At 41.4% G+C, this 17,863-nt stretch overlaps 1 protein-coding gene across 1 annotated transcript in view; it reads left to right on the top strand.

The window, feature by feature from the left end:
• Positions 1 to 1,137: 1,137 nt before the first annotated feature.
• SLC7A14 (solute carrier family 7 member 14) overlaps positions 1,138 to 17,863 on the top strand; it is a 104,428-nt gene continuing 87,702 nt past the window's right edge. The window contains exon 1 of the mRNA XM_059687017.1: positions 1,138 to 1,301. The gene's annotated coding sequence lies outside the window, so the exon portion shown is untranslated. The remainder of the gene's footprint in view (positions 1,302 to 17,863) is intronic.

Here is a 17,863-nt window from a genome sequence, read left to right as displayed (position 1 = left end):
GCTTAGACCAAAGATCCAAGAATTCATGCAGGTACTTTCCATACAAATCAGTCTACCCAATGCATGTTAAATAATTCATTCTCTTTGAGGAGACCAAACATGTCTGGGTTGTTACCATCTAGTCCTCATCTTTTAACGATATAACATAGCTCTGGGATATTCGTCTTAACAGAACCAATGGGAAATAAAGGCCTTGTGTCTTTCCTGTTCCCACTGCAACTGGTTATCTGCCTAACTGACCTCACAGACACCCCCCTTCCAAGTTTACAAAAGATATCTCTGTCCCACAGGCACAAATCACAACCTTCTTATTTTCTGGTGAGAGAAGAACTCTCATTTATTGAGTTCCCAATATGTACCCAGCATTGCATTGCGTTAGGCAATTCAAGATCATTATCATTTCTAATTCTCATAACAGTCCTGTGAGGAGATCATTTTCCAGATTTAAAAAAAAAAAAAAAAAAGAACGGCTAAGGGAAATGAAATAACCCAAGCTCACATAGACTGGAATTCCTGGTGGGTCTTCACATCTCAAATTCACAGTCCTTCCACTTATAAGATGTTGAGAACCCAAAGAAAAACTTGGCCTAGTGGAGCTTTGAAGGAGGAGGACTTGATTTTGTTTTAGGCGAAGAGAAAAATCCAATCTCTCCCACCCTTTCTTTCCAATAATGCTGAGGGGGGAGGGTAGTGGAAGAAATTTAAGAGCAGCAAGAGCTCAGGTGAGGAGGGGGTACGCTTTCAGAGGGCAGGAAGCGGGTCTGAGTGGCCAGCTTTCCTCAGGGCCAAGTCCAGCAGAGGAGGGGCTGCTGACAGGTGCCTTCTCAACACACCAACACTGCAGGCTTGCCTGGTCCTGCTTTCCCAGGGCAGAGAACGGCTCCCATCTCTGGCCCCCTCAGTCTCCGGACAGCCTGAGATACTGAAAGCCATATCGTGGAGGCTCAGTAGACCAGGGAGGTGTTGAGAATGGCAGATAGCTTGTGTGTGTGTGTGTGTGTGTGTGTGTGTGTGTGTGTGTGTGTGTGTGTAAGGGGGGGTAGCTTGGGCTCAGTAATGTGGGGGGGGGGGGGAGGTGGCCCGCTCACGTGACTTCAGGAAGGCGGAGACAGAAGAGCTGGAGAGATGACAGGCAGATCCAGGCAGGAGTGGGGGGGCTCTTTGAATAATTGAGGAGCTGTTCAGCAGCAGCGGCTGCCTCCAGCCTTCCTTTGCCACCAGCGCCCCGCATCACAGTGGGAGAGAGAGCCCGGCTGTAAGTGCGGACTGCCAGCAGCCAGTTCATCGCCGCTAACCCTCAGGTGAGTGAAAGTCCCCCTTCGCCGCAGTCTGTGCCCCTGCGCACCCGCTGCATCCCGGCTGGACTTCCGCAGATGGGATGATGTCTCTGGTTGAATGAATCAGGTAGCCCAAGCCCCCGGGAGGGAGGATGCAGGAACATGGCGAGGAGGTTGAGTGCTGCTCCCTCCACCCCCCGCCCGGGAAGGAGCAAGGAGCTGGGTCGGGGTGTCTCCCAGACTCTGGCCCGGAATGGGGCCCGGACAGCTTCCAGCGTCTGGGGACGCCGGGCTCCGACTCCCGGGAGCTGCCAGGCGGGGCTGGGGCAGATGCAGCCTCACGGCGGCCAGGGAGAGAGGCAAAGGAGGGAGCCACGAGCAGCGTCCGGGCCGCTCGAGGCTCCACAGACGCCGGGCCCCTCTTTTCCTTCCCGTTTTGGCTCACACCCAGCTCCCGCAGCTCGGTTCTCGCGCTCGGAATGAGCCCACGGAAAAAAAGAGACGCTTTTCCGCCGCAGCCCGAGGGGAGGGCGGGACAACATCTGCCCTTTTACCTGCGCGCAAACTCTTCAAAAGGACTCTGGCGGAGCCCGGTGCCCTGACCAGGCCGGTGCGCTCCGGGGACATCTGTCCCCTGGGAGCGGTGACGCGCCGGGAGGCGAGGAGAACGTGATGGGAGAAATGTGGGGCGAGGGGGGGAGAGGGCAGCTCCGGGAAAGGATTCTCACCGCACTTATTACCCCGTCAGAGCCTCCTCTCTTTCCACATCTCAAAGCACATCAGTTTCCTACGAATCCAGAGGGCCAGAGTAGGGCAGTGTGGCCTCACAGGACGCAGTCCCGAACTCCTCCTCCCCCCTGAACCCTCCCACCCCCACGGGTAGGTATTTTATATTGTGATTGAAGAATAAGATAGAAGTCCCAAAAGACTAGAAGCGAAAGGAAGGTCAAGGAAAAATGGGGGGAAACTGGAACAGCGAGCCTGCTCCTGACACTCCTGACCCCACTACCTGTGCAAAGCTTGGTTCGTGGAGATCTGGAACTGAGAGGTGCAAAGGAACTGGCTCTGGGGGAGGGTTTCTCACCGAACTCTGGAGCCAGTCACCGGCCAGATGGAGAAGAACCACAAAATGATAATCCGCCTCTCCCCCTCCTCCAGCCCCTCCTTTGGCAGGATAGCTCCGGGCAGGAGCCTGGGCCATAGAGCCCACTGCCGGTGTGGGCGCTGTCCGCGGTCCTGAAAGTTCTCCGAGGCGGGGAGCTAACGCCTGCAGAGAAGTGGCGGCTCATCGCTTGCCACTATTTCCCTCAAACAGAAACTACGTTAGAACCAAATACAAGGGGTCAGGTGGAGTAAGCGACTTAGAGAGACGGGTAAAGGTGCCTTTGCTTCCCTCGGGTAGAGGAGCAAGGAGCGGGTGTTTCTCCAGGGTCCAGCTTAGCTAACTTCCGATGGGTATAAGATATGTGGTGCCTCTTCTCTTTCCTCCACTGCGCAGTGAATCTTTCTGTTGGCGGCATTGGAGAAGCAGTTAGGAGTGCTTTTCTAATAATCATTTCTGTGGCTTGGAGGAACCAGAAAATTGTGAGGTTACCCAAAGGGAGAGGCTGCATTAACGGAGAGACTAGGCTTTGGGCTATGGCTTTTTCTCTGTTCAGTACCCTTCTCTCCCCAGGGCAGGCTCTTTACACCCTCCAGATAAGATCTCTAAGCATCCCTGCTTGTTTGTTTCTTTGACTAGTGCTTTATATTATGAGTAAGATGGAGAGAGAATTAAGCAAATTTAGAGAGGCAAAATTAAGAGAATATTTACTGAACACGTATTATCTGATGGGTAATTTATCTCATTTAATCTCCATAAACTGCTAACCATAAATATCCCAGAGATTTAAAACAAAACAAAAGCCCTGAAGTTAGGCATATCAAATCCACAGCTTGGATTAAAATTCAGGTCTGCTTAACTCCAAAGTCCAAATTATTTCCCATGCCTTCATTTTGGCATTTGGCTTTGGACGGCTATTGTTGGGAAATATAGCAAGAGAATGGCAAAGGAGAAAGGACTGCTTTCTTTTTCACACACACTACTCTCTTCCAACCTTTTCCTCTTTAATCTGCTCACCCACCCGCTGTCACTCACTCCCACCCTTCCAACTGCTTTTGTGCATGCTGCTCAATAACACTGTTCACACAACTTGAGCTTCAAGATTGCAAAAAACAAGTCAGAGGACTAACACAGCAGGCTTGCCTGAAAAGCAGCAGAGCTTCAGGAAGTCTGGAGGACTAGAGCCCACTGGGTTTTCACAGTCAGAGTTTTAGGGCAGGAATAATTTTAAGGTCATCCAGCACTGTAATTTTCCAAGAAGGGGTATTTGGGGACCAGAAGATGGCCATTAGTCTAAGTCATGTGAATATAAGGATTGGAACCTAGTTGACTTGATTCCAGGGCCAGCACCCTTTCCACTACTCTCCTTGTGCCTCAAATACTCTTCCACGATGACTTCCTTGATTATCTTTGACAAGACATCACCATCAATGAACTATATTCAGTAATATACCACAAATTCAAACATCTAAAATACAAGCAGCCCTCTTAGCTACTTTTTCTTCCTATTCTTTCCCCTCTGGTCTCACTATTCCAGTATTGTCTGACCCAATGTACCTGAGACATCTGACCCACTTTCCTTGTAACAGTTCTACCTATGGCAGCATTTAATAAATGGGGATGGCAATCTGGCATTTCTTGCCTTTATGTTGTCCATGTTTCATCTTTTATGATCTATTCCCAATAAAATAACTTTTCCAAAATTAATTACCTAAAGCATCTTCCTACGTTCTCAGAGGGACTTAAAAGACATCTTTAAAAGATATAGGCAGAAATAAATAATCATTATAAGTGCTAATATCTATCAAATGCTTACTGCATCATAGGCATTATGCTAAGTTCTTTCATAAATCATTTATTGAATCTTCACAATTCTGTCAAGTAGATAATTCCAATGGAGGTGATCCTAGAGTTTTAGTCCACTCTCATATACAGCAGAACCTGATGTCCTATTCATTTATTTTTGCTCCTATTTCAGCCCACAGTAATATCTCACCTTCTTTAATTGAATTTTTGTAGCCCTAGTAATTACATTGGCAAAGAGAAAAATTTTATATTGAATTGGACAGCTCTAGTCTGCTTCAAATATGTAGAGTTTAGAAATTAAAATTCAATTCAAATAACACTATTCTGCTTTTATTCCTTAATAGTTACCACAACATATCCCCCATTTGTTATCTTTTACTTACTAGTAAAGATTCCCATAAGCCTTTTTAATGCACATACCAGCATTCTGCTTCAAAACCCATCGAGAATCAATTAAGGCATAACTCATAATTAAATACATAACTTCTCTTGTACTAGGTTATTTTGCAAGAATGCTGTTGCTGGGATGCTCTGGGCCCTGTGAACCACAATCTTAAATTATCCAGAGCTACTCTGTTCCATATGGTAATCACTAGGCACATGTAACTAAGAATTCAGTTCCTTAATCACACTAGCCATAGTTTAAGTGCTCAATAACCATATATGGCCAATGGTTACTTTATTGGACAGTGCAGATATAGAACATTTCCAGCACTGCAGAAAGTTCTATTGAACAATGTTGCTTTAGAAAGTGTGAAAAACATCCTCACAGCAATTGAGAATTTGGAATTGGGAAACAGACTTGGGACTTTGCTTTGAAACTTCTGCCAAAAAAGTAAAAAAAGATACATGTGCCTAGAACATTCCCAGAAGCCCAAAGGTGCTCAAGACAATAAGGCTAGCAAAAAGAGCACATGTCTCACTGAAGGAGCTGGTGACCTCTGGGGTTTGCTTCATATGGATTTTATTTTTTATTTTTATTTTTAAAAATATATTTTATTGATTTTTTACAGAGAGGAAGGGAGAGGGACAGAGAGTTAGAAACATTGATGAGAGAAAAACATCAATCAGCTGCCTCCTGCATACCCCCTACTAGGGATGAGCCCGCAACCAAGGTACACGCCCTTGACCAGAATCGAACCTGGGACCCTTCAGTCCACAGGCTGACACTCTATCCACTGAGCCAAACCAGTTAGGGCTATATGGATTTTATTTTACCAACAGAGTAAAATGGTCCATCGATGGGTCTTGTTAGTTTCCTGAATTCCACCTTAGAAATAGCTTGAAAGTTATTATACAGAACGCAAGTTTATATATGTAATCACATACATATGTAACAACATATATATATATATATGCATCTTGTCTTAGTAAGTATAGTATGATAAATAGGGAAAGAATACAGAGCTTAAAGTTAATAGTATGTGTGCCATTTACTACTTGGTGACATTATAAGACCCTATAGAGCTCAATTTCTTTATTTGTAAAATGTTGATGAGAATTGCTATACCTATCTCAAAGGCCTACAATGAGACTCAAAGCATAGGTATGTAAAAGTACTTTGTAAGGAGCATGATTGAATCTGTAATGGTTGATAGTTTCATGTAGATGGTATAGTAGAGCATATAACTGTAATAAACAAATAGGGTAGTGTTAACTAAATGCATTTGTGAATGTTTAAATTTCTGGTAGAAGTGTACTTTGCTTTTGTTGTCATTTTTTCAGTGAAAAGTGGAATGCCAAAGAAAATACCATTTGCATTGTTGAGATTTCTGGTTGGTTAGGTTCTATGAATTGAAATATTGTTTATGGTTTAGTTCATTTTCCCCTGAACATTTCCTTTAGGATTAAAAACAAAAACAACAACAACAAAAAAAAAACACTAGGATGTCTCAGTAGGTCTGAAACAGCTTTTTCCTTGTAACAAATAGTTTTAAGTTGATTATCAATAATTATCCTTTTATAGTAATAGGAGTTTAGAGAAAATATAAAAAGTATTATAGATATTCCTCAGTATGAGTGGGTAAGGGAGATTATTTAAAGGAATATTTTTACTAACTACTAATCGAGATGAGCTTCTACCCATCTCATGAGTATGGCCAAGGGCTCTAGATTCTATCTCTAGTTCCATGAGCTCTGGCAGGTTATTTCCTTTCTTAGAGACCTAGTTGGCCTACCTTTAGCAGAGACATACTCTCAGCCCTGATGCTGCTCAAGCATATCATCTCAGGACTGTGTTGCATATGGAATTATATTACTAAAGGAAAAATTAGTGAGATTGTCAACTCTGTCCTCTAGTGGATCATGTTGGCGTTAGTAATAAACACTTTTGTTGGGAGTCATGGTTTATTTATTTTATGGAACTTGTTTAGCTCTTGGAAGGGCCTGGATTTTGGAAAGGGAAAAAATACATCTCAGAGATGAAAATAGTTTAATTTTTACTGTCTTTAGTTTGGGTGATTTCACCGATCTTATATCCAAGGAAATAAAGAGAACTTATAATGTGGCTTTGAAACGATGGCTGTAGCATGCATTCATTTAATCAATAAAATAATTGATTTTATTGGCACAGAAATGTTGTGGTCATGAGGTGTTTAAAACTTCTATAAACTTGGCACATGGGTGCTCAATAAAGATTGCTTGAATTCAGACCATTGTTCCAGGTCAGTTCATGCCATGCAATCATCTAACAAGAAATGAATATTCCCTGGGGCATTTTTCTTTAGCAAACAAAACAGGAGACAAACACAGAAAGTCAAATCTAACCCTGACAAATACTCTTAGCCCCTCTGGGAACATAGGCAGTGATGGTCAAGAACGACTGCATCTGAGAATTATATCTTGCTTCCCTGCTCCAGGAAACAAGGGCTGTGTCAGCCCAAGAGTCTTGCATTTGACTGTAATGAGACAACTTCATAAATACAATGAGTGAGTGGAGTTGTATGCTATTTTTCACTTTTACCTTAAAGAGGTACTTATTTCCTGGAGAAAGTATTTGATTGGCCTTCATGATTGTTGCAGGCAATTACTATTTCTAAATTCAGAAGGAACTTAGCTTAGAATGAAAGCACATGTGTTAATTAGAGAAGAGCTAGTGACATCACAGTCTGGCAGGTCACAGAATATTATCCTTTCCCAGGGATAATTGGGCTTCCCTTTAAGAGTTTTAACTGGTGATTATTGACAAAAATGAAAGAAAAATAGATCATTCTCTTCTAGCAAGTCAATAAGCAAATGCCTGGAATTAACTGATTCTTGTTTGCCAAAGGCAAAATATTCCAACCCAATAAACTGTCCTACAAATGAGCAAGCTGATTTCCATGGCCTGTTCATTTTTTAAATTGCTTTTCTCTTTGTTTTTAATAATCAGCAAGTTAAAACCATTACATCCAGGTGTTTGAACGTTCTAATGACAAAATGGTCTTCATGATTGTAAAGACTTAACTGTTCATTAGGGATTATATTTAAACAATATATTATTGTGCCAATATTTTAACAATCACATAACCCAACTCTCATTTTACAAACAGGAATTGAGACTAAGAGCAATCACTCAAGTTAATATCAGAGGCAGAAGTAAGACTTCAGCCTCCTCTCTTGCAATCCACTGCTCTTTGCATCTACCTTTTAACATCATGCATCTTTTTATTAGGCATAAAAACTTTAGTCAACGAATTTAACCGCTTCCACCAAACTTTTACCAGAGCTGCTAGGAGTAGAAAAGTGGATGTTTTTGGATTTCGGATTATTTCCCTTTGCACTCCCAGGTAAACCAACTACTGGTTAAGGATAGTAAACAGGTAAAAATTTCATGGATATAACTATGAAAAAGATTTAAAACCCCAGAATCCTTGCTGCAAGAATTGGGGCAAGGATTTCACTCCTGTTAGCTTCATCATCTTTACCTCTAAAATAAGAAATTTGGATTAAGTAGTGTTTCAGGTCCTGCAAGCTATAACATTCTATCATTCTATAAATGGGGCCAAGAACTTAAATAATTCATATTCTGCCTCATTCAGCCAAAATAATAAAAAAAATAAATCAAGGTTTTTAGTTTTTATGTTATTACTTATTTATTGGAAATTCTGACATTTCTTTCTAGTATTTCACCCAGTAACAACAATGATGATGATTATTAGCTAATTCTTATTTACATTTACTATGACCCTATATTGTCAGTAATGTTATTATCCCCATTTTACAGACAATAAACCTGGATACGAAAGTAGGTAAATAATCTGCCCAAATCTATAGAGCTAACAAGTTTGTGCTCTTAACCATCATGCTATACTGTCTCTTTGAAAATCATAAGTTTCTCAGATAACTAGTGTGTGCCATTTATAGACTTAACACATGAGCCCCTTCTCTGAGGAATTTCCATTTTACCTACATGTTCTGGCTAGAAGAGCACTCCTCCACTGAAAAATACTGCTTGGAGTAATGTGCTGTTAATTTCCCAATGGATGTGAACAGAGAGAATTTACTTCTGGTCTTCTCCCCTAGTGAAATCTAGCCATACTTATGTGAGGTCTACAGCAGCTCAGAATCGGTACTGGACTTCCAATAATTTTTTTGAGAAGTAAAATATGGGGTCAGAGATCAATGGTTTTCAAACTAGTCCCCAGAAGTTTCTATAAGAAGCCCCCTCCAACTCATTAATCTCTCTGTGCTTTTATTCAGGGTTTCTCAACCACAAACAGGGGCTGTATGACTACCCCTAGGGGAAATTTGTAAATTTGGGGAGCTACTTGTGACTGTCACAGAGACATGGGGTAGGCACTTCTGGCATTTAGTGTAGTGGGCTCAGGTGTCTGCACAAGGAATTGTCCTGCCCAAATCACCATTAGTGCTTCTGATAGATCATCATTATGGTAACTTCTAGATCTGAAGTGATGTAAAAGACTTTCAGATCTTCAGATATTCTATTGTCTTCCATGGGAAGACAGGTAGAGCCAGTTTGATTTTTCTGCTTTTAGGGGGGCTTCAGTGACCTAATAGGGCTACAAGGCAGGAGAAGGTCTGAGGCAGTTGGCTGTGTAAAGCTGGGAAGGTGATATCCAGTGACATCTACTGGATGTCTGTCTGTCAGGAGCATGTGTGACTCCAGGGGTGGTTGGGACTTGATAAGTCAAGGGGTCTGTGGAAATTTTCCCTTGAGGAGCAAGCTACTTTATTTCAAATTAGAGGCTTAGTGCAGAAAATTTGTGCACTCAGTGGGTGGAGGATCCCTCAGCCCAGCCTGCACCCTCTGGCAGTCCTGGAGCCCTCAGGGATGTCTGACTGATGGCTTAGGCTCGCTCCCCATGGGCCTAAGCTGTCAGTAGAACATCCTTAATGGTGCCACGGAGGTGGGAGAGACTCCCGCCACCACCACTGCACTCGCCAGCTGTGAGCCCAGCTTCTGGCTGAGCAGCACCCCCTGTGGGAGTGCACTGACCACCAGGGGGCAGCTCCTGCATTGAGCATCTGCTTCCTGGTGGTCAGTGCGCGTCATAGTGACCTATCATTCAGTAGTTCAGTCAATTTGCATATTAGCTTTTTACTATATAGGATTATTGTATTATTTATTTGTATTATAATTGCAAACCTACTTTTGCCCACCCCTGTATACACTCAATGCCGTCACTCAGCTGGAGACTATCACAGAAAGCGGTGTGCCCATGAAGAAAGACAGTAGTGTCCATGGCTCCCAACATTTGATAATGGAGCAAAGTTCATCCAAAGTTCACTGTAAGTGGCAGATTATTAGATTCATAATCCCAGAGACCCGATAATTGGATGAATTTAAGTAAGATTGGGTAATTTGATGAATCTAAGTAATTGGATGAATTTAAGTAGTAACTAAGAAAATGAAAAATGACAGCTCTCAAACCATTTCTGCTTCGGGGGCAAGGTGGTTTTCCTGAATTGATCAGCATGGTGCATTTAATTAGTATACACAAAATTTACAGTGATAGATATTTTTAGAAAATCAATGAACTCACATTGTCTTCTGAGGAATAATTTTAAGACAAAAACAGGTGGTGTTTCAGTAAAAATTATATTGAAAAGATAAATAAGGGAAAGGGGAGATAAATCCAAGAACTGGCGCCTCAGGCAGGACTTCAGAGGGTTGTGGTTGTCTCACAGTCTGACCAGGCTTATTAGGTACAGAAACTCTATCCTATCAGTTCTATCAAAAAGTCATGTAGAACCCAACCATGCTGCCCCAATCCTGAGAGGCTGCCAATATAGTCACGTGCAACGGGGGATGCTTGTGAGTGTTGCACAGGTGATTCCCTTCCTGGTATTAGGATAGTGAGAAAACCAAATGAGTGATCAAAGATGACCTGTGAGCACCATCAGGATTAATGCAGTTCGGCAGTTTCATGAACTGTGCCATCCAGTCTGCAATAGGGACTAGAGAATTCTCCCAAATTCTACCCAAGAACTCCTGTCAGGTTACTGGGATAGCTGAGCCCTTCAAATAGAGTGTTTTATTTATTTCCCCTTACTCTCGTGTTAGAGAAACTTTGGCAAATTCTTTTGTCAGATTCTGGAAACTTTATTTAATCTATGCAGTTTGTATCTACTGTTAGGATATTATTTTAGACATGTTATTATTTCTTAGCTCATGGCCTATCTCGTGTTTGTTACATGCTAGTCTCCTTTAGGGAGTTCTGGTAGATGCCCCAGTTTAACCACTTATCATGAATAAACCACTCTAGTGGTTGGATTCATTTCTGCAAGGGGCAAATCTCTTGGAATTTGTGCTGATTCTGTTTATTTCATCTTCGAGGGTACCATGATCTGACTTTGTTCTAAGAGACTGGGGTCTAGTTTACCCTTGTCAGAAGTCTCCGAGTGTGGACACTGACATTTGAAACTAACCATTAGTCACTCTCAATACAGAAAACATGCATGGAGTGACTATGACTCATCCACAAAATGTCAAAGGAACCAAAGTCTTCCCATCCACAATTTAAAAGGTTTTTCTAAAAACCGGACAACATCATTGCTCTGAAAGAGGCCAAATAACCATTTGACTATTTTTATTTTTCCCTTGAGCTGACGGTTTATCCTGATTCCAAGCAGGCACAAACTTCACAGACTGCTTGGGATTCATTTTAAGTTCTTTCCTAGTCACACAGACTTTGACACACTTTCTATTCCAGCATCAGAACACAGAGGAAGAAAATATCTGAATGAGTATAGGCTGTCTTGCCAGAAATAAATTCCTAATTCAGACAACTAAAATATGCCACTATAGAACTTAACTGTCAAAATAGAAACAAGACTTCCCTGTGTCAATACTATATCAGTGACTAGCCTGTGTTCTTCCTTCCTGCCCCAACTCCATTACAAACTACAGTTATAAATAAACACTATGGTGCCATCACAGTACATTAAGAATCTGAGAACTGTCAATTGAGCATTATGATGTTGTCTCTTTACATATGTGACTCCAATATGACAAGCTGGTGCGCTTCTTAAATTTTTTTATTAATTGATTTTAGAAAGAGAGAGAGAGGGAGAGGCAAAGAGAAAGAAACATGAATTTGTTGTTCCCCTTATTTAGGCCTTCATTGGTTGCTTCTTTTTTAAAAAAAAAATTTTTATTGATTTCAGAGAGGAAGGGAGAGGGAGAGAGAGATAGAAACATCAATGATGAGAGATAATCATTGATTGGCTGCCTCGTGCATGCCCCACACTGGGGTTTGAGCCCACATCATGCCCTGACAGGGAATCGAACCATGACCTCCTGGTTCATAGGTCGACGCTCAACCACTGAGGAATGCTGGCAGGGCTATTGGTTGCTTCTTGTATGTGCCCACAGCTTGTCATTTCAGGACAAATCTCTAACCAACTGAGCTATCCAGCCAGGGTGTGAGTGTTCTTCTTAAAGTCAAGGATAACTACATCATAATACTTGTGGTAATAGTAACAACAGCTCACATTTACTCATTTAATTCTATGAAGTAGGTATTATAATCTCAATACTACATATAAGGATTTTTTAATTTAAATGATCCAAGATCTCATAGCTAGAGACGGTATGGTCAAGATTCAAATGCTGTGCCAACATCAAAGTCTGCCCATGCACAATTTAAAATTTTTACTGAAAGAGACCAATCCTAATGTGTCTTATATGAGTGCATGAATAAGAATGACTTTGCAGCTTTACCTTCATGGCCTTATTGGAGGACTAGACCCAGAGGTCCAAAGACTGAATGTGGGACGCTGGGCAAGTCATACCTTTTCTAGGCCTCCATCACTCCATCTAAGAAAGAAAAAAAGAGTGGCTCTTTTTTAAAAAATATTTAGTTATTCATTCAACAAATATGCTAAAAACTAAAGTTACAATGGGGAAAAAACATACTAAACATTATTAATAAAAAGAGGAACCACAGTTCAGGATATTGTTGCTAAAATACAAACAATACTACAGTTTGTGGAGGGTTCCATTCAAGGTTGGTTGTTTTGGTTTTCTTTTTTTAAAATATGTTTATTGATTTCTGAGAGGAAGGGGGAGGACGAGAGAGATAGAAACATCAATGATGAGATAATCATTGATCGACTGCATCCTGCACGCCCCACACTGGGGACCAAGCCCTCAACCATGGCATGTACCCTGGCCAGGAATCAAATCGTAATTTGACTTCCTCACTTTATTTTTCCTCCCTTTATTTCTTGTTTGTGGTTTTTTTGCATTACTTTCCTGATGCTATATTTTTCCCCATTTCCGTTCGTAGGTCCACGCTCAACCACGGAGCCAAATCAGCTGGGCTGATTTGCTTTTCTTAATTAGAGAAATGATTTGAATTCTTCTCATATAACTGTCAAATAAACAAAATTACAGGCCCAAGGGGCCAATGTAATACAAATTACTACTTACAAAAACAATGGCCTATATCTTTAAGGTTCCAGTGAAAGGATTGTTAGGCAAATTTGCCCTAAACTGTCACTAATACACACTGTATCTCTAGACTTAAAATAAATTAATATTCTAGAACATTTAGTATTTTCATTTACCTACAGGAACTCATTTCTTTCTGCAAAGGCTGAGATTGTGTGATTAACCCAAAGCCAGAACATAGTTCAGGAAGACTAAAAAGCTATAATGGGAGAACTGATGGCCTGATGGCCGAAGGGATATTTATTAAGCAAAACAGAATGGGGATTTGAAAGTAATTTGAAAGGTCATTTTGTTCCGTTTAAGAGAATTCTAAAGTTTAATTTTGCTGATTAACTAGAGCATATTAAGAAAAATGTTGAATGAGAGTAAAAACAAAAAAATAAGTCAACAAACAAAGGAGGGGGAGGAAATTGCATTATTTTTAATGTACTTCCCCTTAAAGGGGAAAATTGAGGTGGGAGATGCCGCAGAAGCATTTGCTGGGCAGTGAGAAGAAGCGAGATAGACTTCTTTCCTACTAAACAAAGTTTTTACCAGTGACCCTGGGTTGAGAATAAGAGGCATCTCGCACATAAATAAACAATTGGCTCTTTCTCAGCTCTGAATCATTCAATTTGGCCCCAATTTTCAGACATTACTTACAAGAGGCATCATCACGAAGCCATTAATTAATGATCCCAACTTTACCAAGCCTAGAGGTCTAATTTATAGTCAGGAAACTATTTGGAATTTTAAGGTGATTTTGTCCTTTTAAGACAAGGGACATCAAGCCTTTCCTAGCATAAACCAAGACCAAAACAAACAAACAAAAATCCTACGGAAAATCACTGTCATTAGAAAATGAAGTAAATTCTCCAGCCTAATCTCAAAGTCAGCTTGTATGCAGGGCTAATTTCTAATCAAAAAGTAGAAAAATATCCGTTGCCAATGGAATGTTTAAGGTGTAACTTAAGGGTGTGACTGCGTCACATCACTCAGGGTGGTCCATTCTAACTTTGCTTTAATGTTAAAGCAAAGATCTCAGAGTTGGCTTTTTGGTCCCCTTAATGAACTCTATGTTGATCTTTACCTGAATTTGTTTGGGGCTCAGCTGCTTGGAGTTTTTTAGAGAAATGTTTCATTACTAGCTCAATGGCTATAAGATGAGTGAAACTCACCTCTTTTTGAACTTGGGTGCAGAGCTAAGGAAATTAGGCTTTAAGCCATAGGTAGTAGGAGCCACGGAAGGTTTCAGTGCCATGGAGTTGTGACCACAAGAGTTGAGGAAGGTTTGACAACAGTGAGAGGCATAGATGAGGGAGACAGAGGGTTGAAATAAAAAAAGTCAAGATAGGATATTAAACTGGGGAAAATGTACCCTGAAAAAGTGTTTCATTTCTGTAGAATCAGGGGCCCTTTTTACTATTTCTAGGCTGATTTTGAACCATGTCACCCACATTTTGTTTAAGATGAGACAAATCTAAAGACTGGGCTGGGGGGAGAGTAGGGGGAGAGATTGTCCCTCTCTCCTTGGCGGGAGCCACTCTCCACTTGTTGATGAGGACCAAAATGCAGACAGGGGTAAAACCAGGTGAGCTTTGAATGCCTGGAACCAGAACAATGCAAGGAAATGCCCTGGGGAAATGAAGCTGGGATGGTGAACTCAGGTCGGTTCCTCCCCAGCTGTGTCCCTCACCTTTGCTTTTCTGAACCTGAGATGCCTCATCTGTAAGATGATTGCCATGGTTCTTTCCAGCTTGAAAATGTATAACCTCAGCAGCATATTATTAATTTAAAGATGCATTTCATGGATCATGTTCAATTCAATTCAATTTCAGGGACCATTGTACAAAATGCCAGAGCTCCTAAAGGCTTGATTTCCTCACTTTATTTTTCCTCCCTCCTTTTCTTAGTGTGTTTTTTCCATTACTTTTCTGATGCTGTATTTCCCCCCACTTCTGTTTTTTTCTTCATTTCTAGTGGGAAGGGGCTGCTTCAATAGGACAAGAAGTCAAGGTTATCTACCTATCGACAGGACAGGGCCTACCCAGCCAGCTCTTTTCCACACCATTTTGCTGGTGACTCTTAGCCCTGAACCAGGAAGAAGAAGGTGAACTCAGCCTCCCTTCTGATTCCTTGTTTTATCACTGTGGGGTTTTCTTCTGCCAACTGCAGGCTCCCAAATATTCTAAGTAGCTCTTTCCCTTACTGCCTGTAGGCCAAGCAAGGTGACTGTTGTCACCCCCTTTCCTAGGAAAAGTAACAAAGAGGGAGGTGATTTGCATAAGTCTTGCTGTAGTTTAGCTTGACAATAACCACTGTGCACATGACACATACATGCATAGCCCCAGACTCCTATCTGCAACTGCTTCTATTTAACCTTGGCCTTCCCAAGTCCAACAGGTCAGCAGAGTCATGAAGCCTCACCGCCAAGGAAAAGACCAGATCTTGAATTAGTCACTTATCTTCTGGTCCCTTGAGCTATACTGTTGCATTTGAGAACCATCAGCTCCCTCCCTTGCTCATCGAAGCTGATGCTGGGTTTCAAGTAGGGTCTCCCCTACTTTGCTATCCTACCCCACCCCCACCCCAGGCCAAGACTTTCAACACATTTCTTGGCTATTTTAATTCCTATGCCAGTCTGGTTAATAGTTCAAGGTCAACTGTCTCAAAAGAGTGAGAACCAGGCTGGTATAGGAAGTAAGAATCCATTTCTTCTGGTCCCCAGGTCTTAAGGAGACTAGAGGTTTTCTCCTAACAATTCAGAATTCTACAACAAGAACCAGATTATTAGGTGACTAGAAATGCTTAAAAATAATAACACAATTACTAAGAGAGGCCTATGTGGAACATGAACTACATAGAGCCCAAAGCTGGAAACATGACAAAAGACTTAGTTACCAAATAAGGGCTATAGCAAGTGCAAGTTACTCTTAAAATCAGAGGTAGCAGTTGGTCCAACCCACCTCCTAGAGTAATAACAATAATATCTATATTTTAATTTGATATTAACATGAACTAGCACAATAATCCTACAAGGTGGGCATTATTATGCCCACTTTTTTGATAAGAAAACTGAGACTCAGGAAGACTGTAAACTTGTAACAGGTGGGGCAGTGGCTCTAACATGAATATGTCTGACTTCAGAGACTATGGCCTGTTTCTTCTGCAAAAGGATAAACTGTTAAAACTTAAACTTAATAAAATAAAATCAAAGCCAATGAACCCCAGCAGACCTCCTGGGTCCTGGGACTATGGCCTCTAACTAGCAGTGTGACCCTCGGTACATCTTTTGGCTTTCCTTTTCCTTTTGCATGAAATGAGAATGTCGGGTCCAATTATTTCTTCCAGTTTCAGCACCTGGGAGTGTACTTTCTAGTCCCTGCATGTCTCCTTCACAGGGTCCAGGAGCTAAAATCTTAGCACAATAGACCTCTAACAACAGGAAGTGCCACTTCAGAGGCTCTTGAAATGACTCAGAAAATAATTCTGTTCTCCAGAAGAACCTATAATTTATATGACTGCGATTACCCACTAGTCAGGCTGGCTTAGGTAACCTTCGCCACTGTTTATTCCACCAGCATTCCACTCCTTTACGACACTGGAGAGAAGAACTGAACTCAATATTTTGTCACCCACATGTTCAAATGGGTAGTGAAATGGGGAGAAAAGATGAATATTACACACCCACACATACCTCTTATGTGAAAATGTTACAAGGATGTTAATAGGAGACAGAGGTGGAAATACATACTGGCAAGGATTCTTTATTTAATCAAAAAATCACCAGGATTTCTAAATAGTGGGTGTTTACAGTCTATCAGAGATTGAAGTTGATAGAGATAGATACTAAATCCAGTGCTGACTGAATGCAGACCAAAACCAAAGGGGGGGCATGCGTTATTTAATGTGAAAATATGATATTCTTTTGGCGAAAGTTTGCTTTACACACAACCTTTAGGAACAAGTGTTTGTTGAAGTGATGTGAGTTTATCGTTTTGTGTGGCCGGAGGCGCATTGGTATGAATCAATGCAGAGGGCCTGGGTACAGGCGGGTGAGGGAGGAAAAAGGGAAGTGGAGCAAGATGTGAGTGAGCCCCATTGCTGTTTGGAAAGGCATCATGGTGGTAAATATTGTATTTACTTAAAAAAAAAACAACCTGGAAGGATTTTGCTAGAAGAGAGGATGACATTTGATGGACTTTTTTTTAGTTAAACATCTAAAAATGAAGCTTTGTCTAAGCCATCTGGGATATCAATCAGCATGTGAACCATTAAAGGGAATTTGACAAACTAAAACAATATTTCTTGTAGCAAGGTTGGCAACCAGACAATGCCAGAATAAGAAACATCTCCCAGAAGGAATCGGGGAATTTTATTACTGCTTCTGTGGCTTACTGTGTCCTTACTCACTAATAACAACACATTATCAGCAATACGCCACAGATAGCCTTTTAAAATCTATACCACTTTGCCACATGTCATCCATTATTTAATCCTCATCACAACACTGTAGGGTGAGCAGAGCAGATACACTATCCTTGTTTTGTAGACAAACTGAGTTTGAGGAAGGTAGAATGTTTTGTCTAAAGACACGCAATCTTTCTACAACAGATTTGTCTAAAACCCTGGACTTCTGATTCCTAGTCCAGTGATTTCACCACAGTATCACAATAGAATCTGAAGCTTGCAGTCTCCCCAACTATACCGGTTCAAGTGGAAAACAGTTTGTATATTTTGTAGGAAGATACACACATAGCAATTGCCCACACTGGGGAGTTTGTGGATGCAAGAAGCTTGCTA

The sequence above is a fragment of the Myotis daubentonii genome, chromosome 3 (assembly GCF_963259705.1).
Source record: "Myotis daubentonii chromosome 3, mMyoDau2.1, whole genome shotgun sequence".
Lineage (NCBI taxonomy): Eukaryota > Metazoa > Chordata > Mammalia > Chiroptera > Vespertilionidae > Myotis > Myotis daubentonii.
Note: the sequence above shows the minus strand (reverse complement) of the source record. Positions and strands in the feature narration are given on the sequence as shown.